We start from the raw sequence: 8,554 nt of genomic DNA on the forward strand, positions 1-8,554 counted from the left end.
GAATGCCGACGCAATGAATCATCTTGGTTTCAACCCTCCTGCTACTTGTGCAGGTCACCGACCAGCGAGCAGGCTCCCAGAGCCCACATCTAAGGCTCTGGCCCTTGAATGCCTCGCAGGGATGGGGCATCCACAGCCTCCTTGGGCGACCTGTTCCAGTGGTCACTCACCCTCTGGGTGAAAAACTTCCTCCTAATGTCCAACCTAAACCTCCCCTCCCCTGTGTTTAGGGGAATTCTATCTCATGTGCTTTAATTTCAGAAATATATTACCATTAAAAACAGGTGAAAGGGAGCCACATGAGATCAGAAAGCTATTGATGGGCTTCATAAAAGCAGTTTTTAGTACTAGAGCTTTCTTCCTTTCGTCAGGCTGGGCTGTGTTTGCAGCATATAAAAAATGCACAATGTTAATCACTTAAAACACTGTTTTTCCATGCTTGTGCCTGATGCATTTGATAATTTCCTCACCGCTCTTTTGCTTCTCAGCTTGAGCTGTCATTGCACATTACATCCTGAGATGCAAGTGACCAATAGCGTAACCCAAGTTGGAAGGGACCTAGGGCAACCAAGGTCCCAGCTGCAGTGATAGGACAGCCAGTGTGTTGTCACTCCGTAACATAAAAAATATATCTTCTTTTCTAATTGTCTAAGTATGGATATAGAAACGTGTAGTGGGGCAAGTTGTATTTTGTGAGAAGTCTTATATGCTGCCAGACAGATGGCCAACCATATTTGCCTGGGTCTCATGCTGTGTAGCACTGAAACCATGGAAAGCGAAGCCTGGTGTCATGTGTGAATACAGGAGAGGTTAGGCTGGGCTGAGCACAGGGTTATTTTTGGAGTTTTGCCTTTGCTGCTTATCCAAGTGAATCCATCTGCAGTTTCTAAATGTAGGTGTCTGTACCTCGTCACATATTTTTCCCAAGGGGTTATCTGTGCATCTCCCCTGCTTTGAATTTCAGAGGGGTGAAATCTGTCTATTGGTATAGCTTATTATATGGATATTGCATCCAGCTGCAATCTGGGATGAGGGCAGCTGCAGGCACAGAAATGAAGTTCTGTGCAAGTGACTGTTTCTTGCATACCTTAAAAACCTGTATCAGGTTGTGGTTCCAGTGCAGGAGTGGGAGTATTATAGAATTAACCACTGGGATCTCCTTTCTTGTAATGAAGCAGGGTGATGTCTTGATAACTCCTTTCTCCCCTTCTCCTCATTCTGCTTCAGTTGTTTTGCTCTTACTGGTGAACTCAAATGCATAATATTTAATCAGTGTTTTTCAAACAGATAACCCTTAATCTTGGAAATAATTTAAGTCTTTGAGGCTTCTCATATTCTCTGAAGGTAGATAAATTTTGACTACCATGGCTATTTTTTTTTCTTCTTTATCTCTCATGGCAAGAAAGGAAAATGGAGTAAACATAACGTTCCCTGTTGGCTCCTGGGGTTAAATGTTATCACGGAATGTATAGGAAAAAAATAGACTGAGAAATAAATACTGTGCTTTTGAGCTCAGTTAAAATATTGTAGCGGTGGCCCAAATGAAAGATTTCTCCTTAAATAATTTTGAGTCTAATTTGTCTTTTAAGAAATCTCAAGTGCTAACAAGGCATGTTTGAGTCTGTTTAAACTCAGCTTGCACATGCAGCTATTTCATAGTATCACAGAGTCACCAAGGTTGGAAAAGACCTTCAGGATCATCCAATCCAACCGTGCACTACCACCAGTATTTACCACTAACCCAGTCTCTCTGTGTGCAACATCTCAATGTTTCTTGGACACAGAGCACATTGACAGCAGTTCATCAGCACATTCATATCTTGGCAGATATCTACCAGTATCTATCTGGTACTTCATAAGTCTCTGCTATTGCATCCCTCTGTTGTAAAACATGGAGGAAAACTGCTTCAAATCTTTGCTACGCGTTGATTAAAGATATTAATAAAGGCTGTCCCCAGAAATGAAAGTCTGTTAAAAAGTGTTAGGCTTTTTTTGTAGAAATGATGATGATTTTATAGATCACGATGTTCTTTTCATGCAGGACTTCAGTAAATCCTATTAAGGCTCCCTTTAAACAGTGGTAGTTAAAAATGATTAACAGCAGTTTGCTACAGTGAACGCTTTAAGTGTACAGAAGTTTATGCCTCTGTTGTTGTTGCAATGGTTTTGAAGGATGTGATTTTTAGGTGTTCTTCAGATGAACTGAAGAAGTTCATCCCTTACATACAATCTCAACCATCCTTGCCAAAACTTGAGGCTGTTTCCTTATGTCTTATCACCTGAGAAAAGAGACCAACACCCACCTTACTGCAGCCTCCTTCCAGGGAGTATATCCATAGCCTTTCCCTCTCTTGCCAAACTGATCGTCTTCTCATAGAAGGAGATCAGGACCTACCCTTCATGAACCCATTTCTGGCTTTGTCTGGTCACTTGTTGTCCTGCATGTGCTATGTGATACGCTGCAGCCCTGGTAGCAAGTATTTCTTGACTTTGTCTGTGTTTTTAGAGGTGTTCAAGTTACAGTTGCTTCCTCCCCATGGGTTGTGCTGTAGTAATTCTGTGCTTGTTGTCTAATCATAACCCAAAAGGCTAGTAAAACATGATGCAATCTGCAAGTAATTCCCAGCTATCAATCACTCTTTCCAATATAAGCATCACTAGTGCTCGTCTTCTTATCCCAGCGCTGGGTGAAAAATAGATAGCTAAAGCTTAATCCAAAATATATTTAGGACAAAAAAAAGAGTAAGTAGAATGATGTAGTAGCCAAAATAATTCAGGCAGCATTAATCTTTGGTCAGGTTTCTGGTCAGCTGCTTGCACGTATCAGTGCTGATGTTCCTCAGCCTAATAGAGAAAAGGTCTCTGGGTGATCAGACTCAGCATAGCAAATGTGTAGTTGTAGGAAAATGAGTTTGGAGCATTGAGTGAAAGTTCAAGCCTTGCAGAGTATAAAACTTGACCTGAAGTAAAAATGGGAGCAATCTGTGTCATATCAGGCAGAGAGGAGATGGGACAGTAAATTGTGTGTTTATCCCCTGTCCAGCGAAGACCAAGTTTAAAATATCTTCAGATGCCAGAAAGAAAGAAAGAAAGAAAGGAAGAATTAAAGAGAGAGAATGGAAATAAAAAGGCAGCTTTTATAGGAGGCTTAAAATGAAGCGAATGGCATTAGGAAATAGGGATAGGAAGCTTTTCTGTCTCATCTCTGGAAAATGACACGTTGAATGTATCAAGGTGGTCATAGAGAATAATGTGCAAAATATGAGAGTGGCATTAGAAATTTAACATGCCCATCTGCTCTCTTGATTTTTCCATCTATTGTTTTATCTCAGCAGACAAATCCTATTCTCTTCACCCTCAGGCTGATTCCTACTCCTCCACTTTGGGCAAGAAATAACTCCTGTTAACGTGCCCAGCAAATGGAGCGTGGATGGTGATTTGGCAACTGGCTGCGTGAGGGTCAGCTGGATGGCTCTCAGTGCCCCACTGTGTTGGGATAACTCCATTTAGGTGTCCAGAGCTCAGTTCCACCCTTATTGTATGTAACATTGTCTACGCTTTGCCTTCTTCTTTGTTGTCAGGACTATCCAGGACTGAATGTTTGCACTCTGTGCAGTACCCAACTTACTCAGGATGGTTTGAGTGTATTGATTTACTGCAGGGATTATCCTTCTCCTTCATGACCTCATTGCTGAAATCTTTTTCCATCCCATGTGTATTCAGAGTGTAGCAGTGCTTCTGTTGTTACTAGCATCCCCTATATAACAGCCATGAACACTGAATACCATTTCAGCAGGCTCTTTTCTATATTCACTTTCACAGCGAAGACTTTTCAAAGGATGTGTGCTGGGTGTTATTTATTGCCCTGCCTCTGCTTCCATCTCCTTGCAGCTCTCACCTGTTAGCATTACATTCATCTCTTATATATTGCCTCTTAGGATGTGATTTAGGGTATCTTTGGTCATTGAGAAAGATTCAGGACTGGAGTATTTTCACACAGTAACTGGAAATTGGAATCTTCATTGCTGCCTGGAGTTTCTGCTGGTGTTTAGACAGGGTTTCATATCAACCTTATGCTAGAACATCGAAAGGTCAGACTACAGCTACACCCAGAATGGTCAGTGGGCAGTCGCAGCACCTTTGGAGGGCATATAAGAAATGCAATGTGTTGGTGCTGGATGTGCTGCTGCATTCATCATTTTCCCAGCCATCGTTTGGCTTGTGGTCCATCACGTTCAATAGCAGTGACAGTGCTGCTTTGGCATCTGTCAGCTCAGAATAACGTACGAGCTTGTTGGTGTGGGCTGCAGATGAAACACAAATTGGAGGGATGAGGAACTGCGACAAGCAGATAACTTCTGCAGAGGTCAAGATTGCATGGTCAGCACGCTCAGTTGTCTTATTACAGTGTGAAATGTAAGTCCGTATGCAATATCTCTTTTTCAGCAGTTGCAGGAGATTTACTTCCAAGATGATCCATATCCTGGAAAACGGGCTGAAATGATGGTGGTCGTGGTGATTTAGCAGCTGTGCGTTTATTCCCAATTCCTGCATTTATAAGTGGAGTAATAAACTCAGAGCACAGGGTTAGCATTTTCGGCAGCTGCTTATTGAAGTGCTGCGTCCACTCTGGTTTCAGCAATACCCTGGGTGTTGCAGATGGCTTAGAAAAACACTACGAGATTCATTTGTTATCCGAAAGATAAGTGAGAGACGAAAGCATCACGAATCACTCATTCTATCCAAGGGAAAACATATTGAGATTCGATGATGTGAGTGAGCGTCTGTGAAAGAGAATGATAGAAGATTCATGATGGGATGAGTCTCTTCCAAATAATCAGCCAAAGGCACGGTGCCCAGTTATCTGCAACTGGGGCTGAAGAAGTTGAAAGCTGCTTTGTTTTCCTACTGCTTTGAGGAGCGATGCTAGCAATTCATTTTAAAAACACGGATCTTGGAGTGCTTTTGGAAGGATGTTTTCTGGGTCAGTCCAAATCACGTGGGCTGTGGAAACGACATGGTGAAATTCTGTGGCTCGTACTACACAGGAGGTCAGATCAAATAATCGTAACTCTTTGTGCTACCCCTGAATTTAAAATCTATGAATGGGAACCAAGTCATAGTGCCTCTAGGCTTTTTCCAAAATACAAATGCTGAGTGCTCTCTGCAGTGATCTATGTGTCTTTGTCAGCAGCTGAAGGAAATTACAGCAGAGATAAGCGATGCCCTGAAGAGGAAAAACAGCCCAACGTATTAATGTTGACAAGAGACTCCAGCTTAGGGGGAAATTGATGGTCTGTTTTTGTTTGAACATGCTACTGCCACTTCTGTGCCTAATTGAGCTCATCTCTGGATGAACTTGCAGATGGCTGGTTGCGGTTGACCATTTCTGGCTTTAACATGGCCACGTTGGGTAACACCATGACACATACATGACAGCACCCAGCCGAGCACTTCTCACATCACTTCCCTGCCAGAAAATTAAGACAAGCTGCAATTGCTTATAGTACATCATAAAAAAAACCCACCACCAAAAAGAGCCATTGGACAGGATTTGGGGTGATGGTGTGATAGCAGAGCTCAACCTCATCTAAAAAGAAACAAACAAGTGTATGTTTGTTGAAGCTGCTGTCATCTCAAGCTCCCTGGTCTTTCTCTGATGATAGGAATCAGTGGCACAGGTATCTAATTTAGCTATTTGGGAAACTTAGGGAGGGAAGCAGTGCTGTGTAATTATGCTGGAAGAGCTCTAGTCAATCAAAGGTGTGCTCTGCTATTGTGCAATTATCTGGGATTGGTATATGTTTTAGTTTGTACACACTACATATACTTCTGCTCTTTTCAAAATGAACGTTATCCTATTCATATTAAAGGTCAGTTTGTCTGTGCCCTCCTACTGGGCATGATTGTGATAAATAACTTACTTATCTTAATCAGCCTTGGATTAAATATATTCTGTCATTTCAGCATGAGGCAACTTCCCAGCAGCTTTGCTTTCTGGTTTGTTAGAGTTTTGAAGTGTGGAAATGCCTGTTGAGAAGCATTTGAACATTAATTCTCTCCTCTTCTCTCTTTCAACATAGCCTGCAAAGTCAGTTACAAAACTAATTAGCTAACATTAATATGTGCACTGCTCTAGGGGCGTAAAAACTTAATTTTCAGTGATGATGGAAGTGTCAAAGAAAATTGTTTGTTTGTTGACTTACATGGTAGTTGATGTAATTGTAGCTAAATGCTTTAAATCACTTATTTCTGAAACAATGTCATTCATCTTCATGAAATACTTGTTTCTTACTTCTTTGTGAAGATGATCTTATTGGTTCTTATCAATATATTCAGGGCAGGAGTCAAGTGGATACGGCCAGATTCTTTCTGGTGGCACACAGCAGCAGGACAAGGGGCAGTGGGCACAAACTGAAACATAGAATATGTGAACATGAGGAAGAAGAACTTTTTGACTTTTAAGGGTCTCAGAGCCCTGGAACAAGCTGCCCTGAGAGATGGTGGAGTCTCCTGACCTGGAGATAATGAAAACCCACCTGGATGCTTTCACATGCAACTTAAAGTAGGGCCCCTGCCCTGTTGGGCTGGGGGTTCTCCAGAGGTTCCTTCCAAATCCTACGATTCTGTGATATATTGTAAGTGTTTGTTCAAGATAAGCCCAAGCGCCTGTCAGTGTTGACTGCTTAGAAATTCAAGATGAGACTTGCAAGGTGCCCCCTTCCAACACTGGCTGCTGGGAGGCCACAGGCTGTCATTTCAGCAGATGTCAATACAGGAGAGCTCTGGGACTGGTTCTTAGCTTTTCTAAGTGAGCCATGCAGCAGCGCTTGGAAATAGTTCTTATAACTCACTGTTTCTTGTGAGATCTCTGGGTTTCAGCTCTTCCAACCAGTTTATCTTTGCAGAATGCAAAGGGTAGTGGTTTAAAACACATCACTTATTCCAAGCAATCCTGGCTTTTGAATCACAGAATCAGTGAGGTTGGAAAAGACTTACAGGATCACCAAGCCCATTCCCAACCCATCCCCACTGACCCACTGACCATGGCCCTCAGTGCCACATGGTTCTTGACCACCTCAGGGTGACTCCACCACCTTCCAGGGCAGCCTGTGTTACGGACAGCTGTTTTGGTTAGCTTTTTAATGCTGTTATTTATAGGGAGCAAATCAAATGCAAACCATGTGGCTTTCTCCTGGAAAAACTGGCATCTTTTCATGCCTGAAAATATCAGAGCCTCATCCTGAGAGGCACCAGAGCCCCATGCTCATAAAAGGGGCTCTGCAGGGGGCAATTGCTGAGATTGATGGTAGCAGGACACTTATACAGAAACCAATGACTGGCTTATTACCGTAAATAAAATGTTCAGGCTCTTCTTGTCAGAAAACACAGCACAGTTTATATTAGTCAATTAACCTGGTAACCCGAATAGCTGTTTTTCTTTTGCATGATAGTCTGTGCTGTTGCACAAAGGGAATGGTTTTCCTGCATCCTCGGGTGGTTTTTCTCCCATCAGTCACACGCTGTTCATTGTGGATTAACCATTGCTCTGTGGTTATTGATACAAAGAACTATCAGGATGAAACACTGCATTTCTGCACCACATTTAGTCCTGTGCACTATGAGATGAGCAGCCTTGATCTCTTTTCCTCCCTCCACCATAGGCAGTTTATTGTCCGAGTGTTTGGTTGTAGAATCATCATAGAATGGCTTGAGTTGGAAGGGACCTAAAGATCATCCAGTTCCAACCCCTATGCTGTGGGCAGGGTTTCCACACACCAAATCAGACACCAGGCTCCCCAGGGCCCCATCCAACCTGGACTGGAGCATCTCCAGGAATGGGGCACCCTCTTTGGTTGCACTAAAGCTTTCAAGTGTCATCTCATCCCTCCTCAATCTGCTTTTGCTTTCCCTTGTGATTCTTGGCAACAGCTTTTCTACTATGAAAAAAAAAATAGAAGTAGTGCAGTTTCTCCCTTTAAGTTTGCAGTTCCTTCAGTATTAGAGGTCCGTTGTGTGTTGCGCTACACACTTTTGGATGTGTTTTTAATGTAAGCTTGTCAGACGTTTTGTCTTTTAAGATCCTCTTCAGATCAAAGCAATTTAAAACATTCCCAGGTTTTCCTGTTAATTGTGCGATCAAGAAACCAAAGCTTTGAAGGAAGAGTGTTCAGGTTAATTATTTTAGACCTCAGAAAGTAAATCTTTAGGAAGGAGGGTAAGCAAGGTTTGGGGTATCTTGACATTAGCTGCTGATGATTTCTAATGACACGCTCCACATCTTGGCTAGGGAAATGCCACAGTTTCTCCTTTACAACACTATAAAACCTTTTAATTAACATTTTGTTAAACCAAACAAACATGGATGGATATACACTTGCATAGATTGAACACGCACGGTGCGTGCCTTGAGGGATAGAGTGACATTCTGGCTCCAGAGCTGTTATTTCTCACATTTATTCTTAATTTTCAAGGAATTGGCTTTGTAACAAGGAACTGGTAGAGAAAGGATATTCTTCCTTCATCCTTTGCTGTTTTGGTGGCAGTTTGGATC

Source organism: Coturnix japonica, chromosome 4 (genome assembly GCF_001577835.2).
Source record: "Coturnix japonica isolate 7356 chromosome 4, Coturnix japonica 2.1, whole genome shotgun sequence".
Taxonomy (NCBI): domain Eukaryota; kingdom Metazoa; phylum Chordata; class Aves; order Galliformes; family Phasianidae; genus Coturnix; species Coturnix japonica.